At 50.8% G+C, this 13,259-nt stretch overlaps 1 protein-coding gene across 1 annotated transcript in view; it reads right to left on the reverse strand.

Annotated features, from left to right (window-relative positions):
• Positions 1–11,149, reverse strand: part of LARP4B (La ribonucleoprotein 4B) — a 160,937-nt gene extending 149,788 nt beyond the window's left edge. Inside the window, exon 1 of the mRNA XM_075315469.1 lies at positions 10,849–11,149. The gene's annotated coding sequence lies outside the window, so the exon portion shown is untranslated. The remainder of the gene's footprint in view (positions 1–10,848) is intronic.
• Between the last annotated feature and the right edge of the window lie 2,110 nt (positions 11,150–13,259).

Here is a 13,259-nt window from a genome sequence, read left to right on the forward strand (position 1 = left end):
TAAAAAAAAAAAAGCTCAGTTTAACCCTGCCCACACCACTGAGTGGCAGCTTTGTGGTGTACACTGCATAGGCAGAAAGATGCCAATCACTGGTAGAGGCGGGGTGACAGAGAAAAAGGAATACATGGCACAAGTAAACTAGTCTTGTAATGATTCTCACGATGCTAAAACACTGATTTAATTAAACAAGCAGCCCAGTAAGTGACACATTGGTGGAATCAGGCTCTGTGCCCCTACATCATGCTGCTCTCAGATTCCCGAGCAAAAGCCTGCTGACCAATTTCCTTTAAGCTGGCCTTACACAAAACAGGCATCAACCTTCGCAATTTACCCATACGCATAAATACTTGGCTCATATGGGGTGGAGCACAGAAGGCTGCTGCCTGGAACCTCAGTACCCTCTAGACACCTCATGCAGCGGCTCCTGGATCGGGCAATGGAATTTCATCTGTTCGATTCTCATATCCACCCAACTGTTGTGTATTAAGGGTCTTCGAGCTCTTACCCATCATATGGTCAGACGGTTTGGATGACTCGTGTATGGTGGCCTTTCTTTCAGATTCTCTATAATTAAAAAAGGCATCATACTATCATGCGCCTGCAGCTTATTTGATGGGGCAGTGGTGTCTTTTTGCTACATGCTTCAGACCTGAAGAGGATTCCATGGTTAAGACTCATCAACGCGTCACAGTAATATTTGCTGTAGGAGCATCCTGAACTCTGTAGAGCATGGAGCAGCTTAGCACACGCAGGGCCGCACAACGATATATAATGGATCGGAATCAGTATAAGGCTATGTGCGCACGCTGCGGACTTACCGCAGAAAATGTGTCCAACATATAAAAATAATAAAAAAAAAAAAAAAATGCCATGCGCACACTGCGTTTTGTTATACCTGCGGATTTACCCGCGGAATATCGGAATTATTGTGCACGTCACTTCTTTTCTGCCGGTACCTGCAGTTTTTGCAATAAGTTATGGTAAAAAACCGCAGGGACCAACCTGCGGAAAAACCGCGGCAAAAACGCGGATGCGGTTTTACCGCGGTTATTGCCGCGGGTGCGGTATTCTGCCAGAGGGTGCGGGTTTTTCTTAAAAGTCCATTTTCTAGTGCGCACATAGCCTTATGGTTTCCGATTGTTTATGACAACCGAGTGTTTGCTGAACAAGAATTAACATGATTAATGATTCACATGATGGTATGGCATCCGATGTGATATGCTAATAGCCCTTGGCTCCCTCCGTGCTGCCAGCGTGAGCAGAGTGTCATGCAACTCATCCAATCCTGCAATCGGAGCAGAGAGCGGGCGCGGCGGAGGAGAGGGAGGGATTACACCCCCCATCTCCTCCATTGTCAGCCTGTGTGTATATTGCACTGCACTAATATCATCCGAGCGCATTCCGATATTTCACTCGCATCCATAGACTTGTATGGGTGCGAGTGACACGGCTCTCGCTGACAATCGCAGCATGCTGTGACTTTTCAGTCATGCAGAATCTGGATGAGAAAAAAAAAAAAAAAAAAAAAGCTGACCATCTGATCTCCCTCATTGAATAACAATAGTCCAAGTGCAATATAAGATTTTACTGCATTGCTCTCGTCCGATTCATATGCTCGTGTGAGCGTACACATAGGCTCTGTGCCCATGTAGCATATTTGCATTTGCAGTTACGCTACGATCAGCACCGCAGCGTAACTGCATGCGTCCTGCGTCCCCAGCACAATCTATGAAGACTGTGCCTAATCCATGCGAACGTGGCGTATTAGAACGTGGCGTATTAGAACGTGGCGTATTAGAACGTGGCGTATTAGAACGTGGCGTATTAGAACGTGGCGTATTAGAACGTGGCGTATTAGAACGTGGCGTATTAGAACGTGGCGTATTAGAACGTGGCGTATTAGAACGTGGCGTATTAGAACGTGGCGTATTAGAACGTGGCGTATTAGAACGTGGCGTATTAGAACGTGGCGTATTAGAACGTGGCGTATTAGAACGTGGCGTATTAGAACGTGGCGTATTAGAACGTGGCGTATTAGAACGTGGCGTATTAGAACGTGGCGTATTAGAACGTGGCGTATTAGAACGTGGCGTATTAGAACGTGGCGTATTAGAACGCAGCGCTTCGGCTGCTGCCGAATCGCTGCGTTCTAAGAAGTGACATGTCACTTCTTTCGTGCGCTCTACATGCAGTCCCCGCTCTGTCTATGGGAGGGGCTGCACTCAGAGCGCATGAAATCAGCTTTTCATTACGGACTGTTTCTGCAGCGATTTGAAGCGCACATGTGCTATTCAAATCGCTGCAGAAATTTCTACAGGGACAGAACGCAACATGGGCACATAGCCTTATACTGACGGGGAATGATTTATAGAATGTGATCAATAAACAAATGACCGCTCAATGGACCCTGGATAAACCACCAGCACTCAAGGCTTCAGATCAGATTCTACACTTTACAAGTAATAAAGCCCGAAAAGAGTATTAAAAAAAAAAAAAAAAAAAGTTTACAGCAAACTTATTTCTTCTCTTACGTCTTCTCTCTCAGGCCATGTGCGCACTAGAAAGTGACTTTTTCTTAAGGAAAATCTGGACCCTCTGAAAGAATCCCGCACCTGCGGTAAAAAAAAAATGCGTCAAAACCGCAATGAAATCCACATGCGGTTTTACTGCGGTTTGCCGATTTATACCATTATCTATGGCAAAAAATGCAGGTACCTGCGGAAAAGAAGTGACATGCTCATTAATTCCGCAGCGGAAAATCCGCGGGTATAAAAACGCAATGTGCGCACAGCATTTTTTTTTTTTAAAACCCATTAGGTATTTCTGGGGAATGACTGCAGCAATGCTAGACACATTTTCTGCGGCAAAATCCGCAGTAAATCCACAGTGTGTGCACAGGGCCTTAAAGGGAACCTGTCATCAGAAATTTTGCTTTAAACCTAAAAGTTTCCCCCTCTGCAGCTCCGGGGCTGCATTCTAGCCGGTTCCTGTACTTTTTGTGACCCCTTTTAAACCAAATTAAATACTTTATAAACTTGTACCTTTTGCTATGTAAATTTTGTAAATAGTCAATTGGGGCGGGCTCTCTGCTGACCGTTGCTGTTCCTCCAGCAGATTTACGCCGCCCCCCAACGCTGAATTTCATATCTCAGGATGCCGCCCCTGGGCGCCCGTGGTCCCGCAATGCACTGTGCGACTGTAGCGGGACTGTGCACTGTGTGCACGTGTGACCGCTGGTGGCGTTTTGCGCAGGCACGAGGTTATGGGCGGCGCTATGAGTGTCATCAGCAAGTGCCGCCCATAACCTCGTGACCGCACTTTCCCCTCTTCCTCCAGCGTTCTGCGCAAGGCTTGCTGGCCAGATGACCCGACGTCACCTCTTTCCCATCTTGCCCTGCTGCAGGGTAAGATGGGAAGGAGGTGACGTCGGGTCATTTGGCCGGCGAGCGCTTGCGCAGAATGCTGGAGGCAGTGGGGGAAAGCGCGTCCACGAGATTATGGGCGGGCACTTGCGATGCAATCACAGCCCCGCCCATAATCTCGTGCTTGTGACACACGTCACCAGCGATCCTGGCATGGGCGGCACCTCGGGCGCAGTGGGCGGCATCCTGATGGATGAAATGGAGCGTGGGGGGACGGCGTCAATGTGCTGGAGGAACAGCAACGGTCAGCAGAGAGCCCGCCCCCATGGACGATTTACAAAATTTACATAGCAAAAGGTACAAGTTTATAAAGTATTTAATTTGGTTTAAAAGGGGCCACAAAAAGTACAGGAACCTGCTAGAATGCATCCCAGGAGCTGCAGAGGGGGAAACTTTTAGGTTTCAAGCTAAATTTCTGATGACAGGTTCCCTTTAAACTGCGGAGTAGAGGCCCCACCGTATGTTCCCAGATGGCACAGCATGGCAGCCCCCATCATGAAAGACCTCTGCGATACATGCAATATGTTACATACTTAGCATCTGACGTGTTACAGGTCAGGAATTGATTACATTTATAAAAGGGACATTGTGTATTAGTTATAGATAGGTTATATATGCATCCATGTGTGAAAAAGCAGTTTTGTAATTTGCCTTTTCTCGGGGAGGGGAGTATCAAAATATATTTAAGTGAATGGAAAAATCTAATATTTGCTAAACGATTAATCAGATTATTTTTAGCAGTGGGCAGTGAAGGGTGAACCTTCTACACTGTAACGCTGCTTCAGCGCTAATATGGATTGAAATAGAAACACCAACTACAACAGACACCGCAAGTCACACAGTTTTGCAGGGTTTTTCAGTGTATGATGCAGTTGTTAACCACACAACTATCACCACGTATTACATCTGTGACCTTAGCGGAGTACGCATGGAACATGTTGGACCTGGTACAGATCCAGTCTATATCATGGGGCTGAGACATTAAAGCAAAAGGTCTCAGATATCGGTCACATTAAGGTGATCGTCCGGGCGAACGAAAAATGTTTTACATTACGTGTGAAGGGTTATTTTAAAAATGAAATACATTGGTGTCATAAAAAAGCCTTGATGTCCCAGTTTCGTTGCCCCGTTCTCCATCCTGCAAACCCCACTTCTATATTGGACTGAACAGTAGAGTTTCTAGTGTTGCCTGAGAACAGCGGCAAGTATAAAGGGGGGGGGGGGGGGCTGGGGAAAATGCTGAGAGATAACTATATAGCTGCCTGGCTCATTTCAGTAGCTAATGTGAAAACAGGGGGGGCTTGCTCACTTGGTCATTTTAAAAGAAACTGTCAGTTTCAATGGAGAGCATTATGTATGGGCAGAGACCCTAATTCCAGTGATGTGTCACTTACTAGGCTGCTTGTGGACTGAAAACTTTTCTCTGCTACAGATCTAGCAGTTCTCTGAATGCTGAGCTCTGTATAGCCGCACCCACACCACTGATTAGCAACTTTTTGGGTACACTTTGCATACGCAGAAGATGACAATTAGTGGTGGGGGAAGGGTTGTACTACATGGCATCAGTCCAAGTAGTCCTCTAGTGATAATCTCCTGCTGATAAAACAGCAATTTTATAAAAGCTACACTAAGCAACCCAGTAAGTGACATCGCTGGAATAAGGGTCTCTGTCTCTACATTATGCTGCTTGCAGAGTAGGTAAAGTCCCTGTGAGAATAAACTTAAGTGGCCAATAAACAAACAGAAGGGGGCTGGCTGATCGGGTCATTTCAGTAGCCAAGCAAGCTCATCCCATCATCTAGGAATCAGGCTACACCAACTAGCATAACCATTCCCCTTCATATACATCGCTGGTCTCATATAGACACAGAAACGTCTCCTAAGTAAAGCCCAATATGGGCAAGGTGACATGCACACATTTTTAGATAACCATCCATCAAAGTATATATATACAATGGAACCTTGGTTTAAGAGTAACTTGGTTTAAGAGCAATGATTTGCAAGAAGAGCAAATACTCACCGTGCACACGTCCGGTTCTGTCCTTTCACCGCGCTTTGACCCGCTCTGGAGGTAACTTTCTGTACATATGTACTGTATACAGTATAGCATTGTACAGTACAGTATATACTATAAAGCATGTCTATCAATTTGCATTTGTGGATACAGTATTGTACTTTCTGCTAACTAGTGCAGCACATTGCTTGTATTATACCGATCACACACCAGCAATTTTATTGTAAGATAATGTGCAGTTTAATTTGCTTTATAGGTTTTCTACTGTACAGTATTTTGTATTCGTGTACTGTATTTTATATGAATAGACTAGATTATTTTGTATTACTGTAATACATTTGTATAAATATAGTAAATATTTTTGGGTTGTGGAACGAATTGTCTGCGTTTCAATTATATCCTATGGGAAAATTTGCTTTGATATAAGAGTAACTTGGTTTAAGAGCTCACTCCCGGAACCAATTATGCTCGTAATCCAAGGTTCTACTGTATTTATTTTCTCTACATAGTTGGTATAATGAGATATTAGTATGTGCCAGGAACTGCTCATGCAATTTATAGAAACATGTCTCAACTCCCTAAGTAACCAGAGGGGTTAGTAGAAATGATCGTATTCTACTAGCAAAAAAGCATAAAATCAGACCTGGGCTAGGTGTAAGACGACAACTCTATACTACAGATCAATAAAGACATTGCAAACCGTGCTGTCAAGACACCCAGCAGAGCATCTCTAGGGCAGGAATACAGGCCGCCGCGGTTTGAGCCAGAACGATGCAGACTGCAACACATCTTCAGGTTATGGTGAAACCTCTTCTATAGCTTGCCAATTCCACCCCATAGCCAAGCTTGATCCCCTTTTTTTTATTACAACCTACAGTACAGAGGAGAGGGAGCTTTATCATCAGTTTTAGAGCCAATGTGAATTATAGCTGATGGCGTCCTCCGATAACAGAAGTGCCAGCACTGGTCACGTGACGCCACTGAGCCGTCTGACAAATAGGACGCACCGCTTATCGTCGGATTTGCTAAAAAGCGTCACGTGTTCTGTCACCTTCCTGTTCATGATACACAGGATTAGGGAATTTTTAAATATTCTGACACAGACTATGACTGGTGAGGCCCAGGTCACCATATCCTGCCCAGAGCTCCCAGTACACATAGACGGGTAGGCTCAGCCCTAGCACGCCATCACTGTATCCATAGGGTTACTACACACAGCTTGTGTCGCCAGGGGTAACACATTATAGGCTGAAACATTTCCAGATTAACTTCCCTTGCATAAGTGTTCCATCTGAACATACAACTTGGAGAGTCAAGGAAGGGGGGGGGGTGTTAATGATATCCCACTCAAGACACCCGTTATCCAGTTTATAGAGCCTCCTGTACTGGGGAATTCAGCCAGTCCGCAAACATAAAATAACTATAGATTGATCTGATAGACAAGTTTGTAATATTGATGAGTGAGCACTACCATGCTCAGGTGACGTACCGTATTTTTCGGACCATAAGACCCACTTTTTTTCCCCCAAATGTTGGGGGAAAGTGGGGGTTGTGTCTTATGGTCTGACTATGGGGCTGCGGTGGAGCGGGTCATCGGCGGCACGAGCAGGCTGTGGCTGTGCCTGCCGTGACCACGTGGGCCCGCTCATTACATATGCACGCCCATCCTCCCGCCTATCATCTCTCAGCGTTGAAGCCAGCGCTGACAGGTGGGCGGGGGTGCGCGCATATTAAATAGCCGTCCATGGTCACCCCTGGCAACTACAGCCTGGAGTGATCATGTGCGGCTGTATTCTCTGCTCCCCGCGCATAATCATCAGCGCGGGGGGCAGTAAATAAGTATGGTGCATTCACCGTTCCCCTGCAAGTTCGCGATGTCCTCCTGTCTGCCGGCCAGCTGATGTGTAGAGCGGTGAGCACGGAGATGACGTCATCGCTGTGCGCGCCGCTAGTCACGCAGGTCAGCTGACAGGCAGACAGGAGGACATCGAAATGCTGCAGGTTAGTGACCAGTGACGGCGCCACACAGATCAGCGGCGCTGCTGCCGCCACAGACAGCGGGTAGAGCAATGCTGCATGGAGCGAGGAAAGGGGAGTATAAACGTTTGTTTTTTTTTGCGTGATACAGGATGGATGGCGCCATATAGCAGGATGGATGGCGCCATATAGCAGGATGGATGGCGCCATATAGCAGGATGGATGGCGCCATATAGCAGGATGGATGGCGCCATATAGCAGGATGGATGGCGCCATATAGCAGGATGGATGGCGCCATATAGCAGGATGGATGGCGCCATATAGCAGGATGGATGGCGCCATATAGCAGGATGGATGGCGCCATATAGCAGGATGGATGGCGCCATATAGCAGGAGGGGGTACCTTAGCAGAGCATTTGGGGACATTATCCCCATAACAGTGTCAGCAAGAGATCCTCGCCCCATAACATTGTGTCATGACCACATTTTTTGCTTAAAATTTTATTTCCCTATTTTCCTCCTCTAAATCCAGGGTGCGTCTTATAGTCCGAAAAATACGGTAACTCGTGATGAGCAAGCAATTCCGTGCTTGGGTGCTCGCAACCATTGATGAGTGAGCAATAACGTGCTTGGGATGCTCGTAACTAGTGATAAGCGAGAGCTACCATGCTCGGCTGCTCAATACTCATAACCAGCGATGAGCGAGCACTACAATACATGGAAGTGCTCGCTCGTAACAAATTTTTAACCTTACGGCTAGGAAGGTACTGCAGTTAAAGGGGTTGTCTACTACAGGAGCAGAATAAAACATATGTAAAAAAAAATCTATATTTAACCTCCCAGACTGATCTCATTCCTAAGATTTCAGCACCATGTCTTCCCCACCACAAAACAGTGTTTGTTCCGCTGCGACGGTCACGTGACATTGTTTATCCCAGGTGACCGGTGGCAGAAACAGCACTAAGATCAGAGGAACAGCACCTGTGACTATCAGAGCTTTAATTTTATGTTGCACCCAAGTGCCAATAATAAAGGGTCCATCCAGAAGAGTGGAGAAAGAGTCAAGGTTACAAACTTACATTATCCCTAAGATCACAGCTTGTGTCTTATTTCTATTAAAGGGAACCAATCACCAGGATTTTCGCATATAACCTGAAGCCAGTGCTATACTGGCGCTATCAGGCTGATTCTATACATACCTGTAATGGTCAGCTTCAGACCAGAAGTGGCGGGGCCTCAGCCACCAAAGCTGGATACCAGGTCACATGGGTATGACCTCAGCACTGCTCCTGCTAGACAAAGTGAATCGTTTGTATATTGCTTATGCTAATTCTAACAGAGGGAGATAACTATGAATATATTATCTGATCCTCAGCTGCTGTCACTCAAGAAGCTGCTCATTTTACAAACTTCACTTTCTTGGATTACAAAACCTAAACATCCGAGTTACCCACTACAGGTATGTATAGACTCAGCCTGATCGTGCCAGTATAGCACTGGCTTTATGTTATATGTGAAAATCCTGGTGATTGATTCCCTTTAATTTCTATTACAAGTGGCAGGAAGAAAAAAATAAATAAAAAACACAAATGTGCAGGCGGGAGCCCGGCCGTACCTCCGCAGGCGGGAGCCCGGCCGTACCTCCGCAGGCGGGAGCCCGGCCGTACCTCCGCAGGCGGGAGCCCGGCCGTACCTCCGCAGGCGGGAGCCCGGCCGTACCTCCGCAGGCGGGAGCCCGGCCGTACCTCCGCAGGCGGGAGCCCGGCCGTACCTCCGCAGGCGGGAGCCCGGCCGTACCTCCGCAGGCGGGAGCCCGGCCGTACCTCCGCAGGCGGGAGCCCGGCCGTACCTCCGCAGGCGGGAGCCCGGCCGTACCTCCGCAGGCGGGAGCCCGGCCGTACCTCCGCAGGCGGGAGCCCGGCCGTACCTCCGCAGGCGGGAGCCCGGCCGTACCTCCGCAGGCGGGAGCCCGGCCGTACCTCCGCAGGCGGGAGCCCGGCCGTACCTCCGCAGGCGGGAGCCCGGCCGTACCTCCGCAGGCGGGAGCCCGGCCGTACCTCCGCAGGCGGGAGCCCGGCCGTACCTCCGCAGGCGGGAGCCCGGCCGTACCTCCGCAGGCGGGAGCCCGGCCGTACCTCCGCAGGCGGGAGCCCGGCCGTACCTCCGCAGGCGGGAGCCCGGCCGTACCTCCGCAGGCGGGAGCCCGGCCGTACCTCCGCAGGCGGGAGCCCGGCCGTACCTCCGCAGGCGGGAGCCCGGCCGTACCTCCGCAGGCGGGAGCCCGGCCGTACCTCCGCAGGCGGGAGCCCGGCCGTACCTCCGCAGGCGGGAGCCCGGCCGTACCTCCGCAGGCGGGAGCCCGGCCGTACCTCCGCAGGCGGGAGCCCGGCCGTACCTCCGCAGGCGGGAGCCCGGCCGTACCTCCGCAGGCGGGAGCCCGGCCGTACCTCCGCAGGCGGGAGCCCGGCCGTACCTCCGCAGGCGGGAGCCCGGCCGTACCTCCGCAGGCGGGAGCCCGGCCGTACCTCCGCAGGCGGGAGCCCGGCCGTACCTCCGCAGGCGGGAGCCCGGCCGTACCTCCGCAGGCGGGAGCCCGGCCGTACCCCCGCAGGCGGGAGCCCGGCCGTACCCCCGCAGGCGGGAGCCCGGCCGTACCCCCGCAGGCGGGAGCCCGGCCGTACCCCCGCAGGCGGGAGCCCGGCCGTACCCCCGCAGGCGGGAGCCCGGCCGTACCCCCGCAGGCGGGAGCCCGGCCGTACCCCCGCAGGCGGGAGCCCGGCCGTACCCCCGCAGGCGGGAGCCCGGCCGTACCTCCGCAGGCGGGAGCCCGGCCGTACCTCCGCAGGCGGGAGCCCGGCCGTACCTCCGCAGGCGGGAGCCCGGCCGTACCTCCGCAGGCGGGAGCCCGGCCGTACCTCCGCAGGCGGGAGCCCGGCCGTACCTCCGCAGGCGGGAGCCCGGCCGTACCTCCGCAGGCGGGAGCCCGGCCGTACCTCCGCAGGCGGGAGCCCGGCCGTACCTCCGCAGGCGGGAGCCCGGCCGTACCTCCGCAGGCGGGAGCCCGGCCGTACCTCCGCAGGCGGGAGCCCGGCCGTACCTCCGCAGGCGGGAGCCCGGCCGTACCTCCGCAGGCGGGAGCCCGGCCGTACCTCCGCAGGCGGGAGCCCGGCCGTACCTCCTCAGTACCAATGAGTGGGCACAGAGAAGGATGAGTTATTGGGGGGGGATCTGAGTGATGGCCCATATGGACCCTCCTGAGGGAACTGACACCAGGTGAGGTCTATGATCCCTGAATGTGGTGCTGATCTGCAAGATGCCCGGTGTGAAGGCAGCAAATAGTGGGGTGCGCGCTGTTGTCCTCTGCTGTCAGCCGTCAGTGAGGCTCTGCAGTGCTGGGACATGAGGGGACAGGGCGCTGCTGCGGGCCGCTCTCACCTGCTCGCCGTCAGGTCTCGGCCTGCTGGTCTCGCAGTCTCCGGCCTCCTCCTCTCTCGGACTCTTCCCCTCGGCTGCTCGGGTGGGCGGGCGGCTGTCAGGCGGGGAGGGCGGGAGAGGAGGAAGAAGAAGGAATACTTCGGTCCGTGACGACGGGAGTAGAAAGAAAGACAACACGCCGTGCTCTGCCCGCAGGGAACAGCCGAGCACACACTGAGGGAGAAGCTCCGGGAGCGGCGTGCGGCAGAGGAGGCGGTGGTCACTGGCGGCAGCGGCGGGACGCCCGCAGTTATCACAACAATTTCTCTATCCCGTGAAAAGGAGGAGGACGTAAAAAAAACCCGAGACAGTGTAACTTCCTGCGCCCACCGGAAGTCCCGCCTCCGCTGTCTCCACCTATTGGCCGTTGTAAACAGGGCGGGGCGAACGCCGCGGCTCGGAGCGCACTGCGCCTGACGCAGGGAACCGCCGCTGACGTCACGGGGAAGTCCGGCGGCGCTGAAGAGGCGGAGTCTGGCTGCAGCAAGGATCTCCTCCCTACTCAACTAAGTCTCCTAGCAACAAGTGACGCGGCAGGAAGCGATTTATTCATTGGAGAATGCGCAATAATAGTCTCCTGTCTCCCGTCAGTATGTGGAGCCCACACCCGGCTCATCTCAGTCACTGTCTCTCAGTAGTGGCAGCAGAATGTATCCAGCCTCCCCTCCATAGAAATTTACAAGCACCTATTGCCACTGCCTGTAATGGGAAAATCTGTTGTCACTGACTATGGATTTTACCCATGAGAGTGAGAGATCAGTCAGGGAGGAGAAAAAAGCAGATTTTCATGTACTGATGGTGATTCTGGTGTTGCATTCATGTACTGATAGTGATTCTGGTGTTTTATTCATGTACTAATAGTGATTCTGGTGTTGCATTCATATACTGATGGTGATTCTGGTGTTGCATTCATGTACTGATAGTGATTCTGGTGTTGCATTCATGTACTGAGTGATTGTGGTTTTGCATTCGTGTACTGATAGTGATTGTGATGTTGCATTCATATACTGATAGTGATTCTGGTGTTGCATGCATGTACTGATGGTGATTTTGGTGTTGCATTCATGTACTGATAGTGATTCTGGTGTTGCATTCATGTACTGATAGTGATTGTGGTGTTGCATTCACGTACTGATGGTGATTCTGGTGTTGCCTTCATGTACTGATAGTGATTCTGGTGTTGCATTCATGTACTGATAGTGATTCTGGTGTTGCATTCATGTACTGTTGGTGATTCTGGTGTTGCATTCATGTACTGATAGTGATTGTGGTGCTGCATTCACGTACTGATGGTGATTCTGGTGTTGCCTTCATGTACTGATAGTGATTCTGGTGTTGCATTCATGTACTGATAGTGACTGGGGTGTTGCATTTATGTACTGATAGTGATTGTGGTGTTGCATTCATGTACTGATAGTGATTCTGGTGTTGCATTCCTGTACTGATGGTGATTTTGGTGTTGCATTCATGTACTGATAGTGATTCTGGTGTTGCATTCATGTACTGATAGTGATTCTGGTGTTGCATTCATGTACTTATGGTGATTTTGGTGTTGCATTCATGTACTGATAGTGATTCTGGTGTTGCATTCATGTACTGATAGTGATTCTGGTGTTGCATTCATGTACTGATAGTGATTCCGGTGTTGCATTCATGTACTGATGCTGACTCTGATGCTACATTCATGGACTTATGGTGACTCTGACATTGCATTCATATATTGATGGTGATTCTGGTGCTGCATTCACATACTGATGGTGATTCTGGTGCTGCATTCATGTACCGATATTTTGATTAAAGCAGCATTCAAGGCACTGAAAAATGTGACCGTAGCCACACCAAAACAGTGCACAAGGCAAGGATTCATGTGGACCCTAGCCCAATAAACCAACCTTGTCCCTCCAAGCTGAAAGGCCACAGTGAGGTTCAGGGATCTTTAGTGCTCTTCCTAGCCAAAGCCAGAAGAGAACCTTTGTCATGGTCCCTGCATGCACTCAGTTGAGCAGGAGGCTCTGTGCAGTGTTGGTTTTTCAGCCCAAGGCTGACCAGACCTCTGACTGGGGTGTTGGCTTCTCAGTCCAAAGTTGACTGGACCTTTGGACTGGTTATAAAAATTTCCCTTCCTAGACAAAAGGCCGGATAAGGGGATGTGCTTAGAAATTATGAACGGCAAGCTGCGGCGTGCTACGGAGCCTGAGACTCAATTGGGTTGCTAATTCTAATATTTTCAGACTACCACTAGGGTGACCAGTCCAGGGGCAGATTGCACCATAGCCCTCACACTTACCCAGCCTAATGGTCTCTATCCTGGGGGGCCATTGTTTCTACTGGATGGATATATTAGCCACCGGCATACTAAAAAGAGCAACAAC

The sequence above is a fragment of the Anomaloglossus baeobatrachus genome, chromosome 6 (genome assembly GCF_048569485.1).
Source record: "Anomaloglossus baeobatrachus isolate aAnoBae1 chromosome 6, aAnoBae1.hap1, whole genome shotgun sequence".
Classification (NCBI taxonomy): domain Eukaryota; kingdom Metazoa; phylum Chordata; class Amphibia; order Anura; family Aromobatidae; genus Anomaloglossus; species Anomaloglossus baeobatrachus.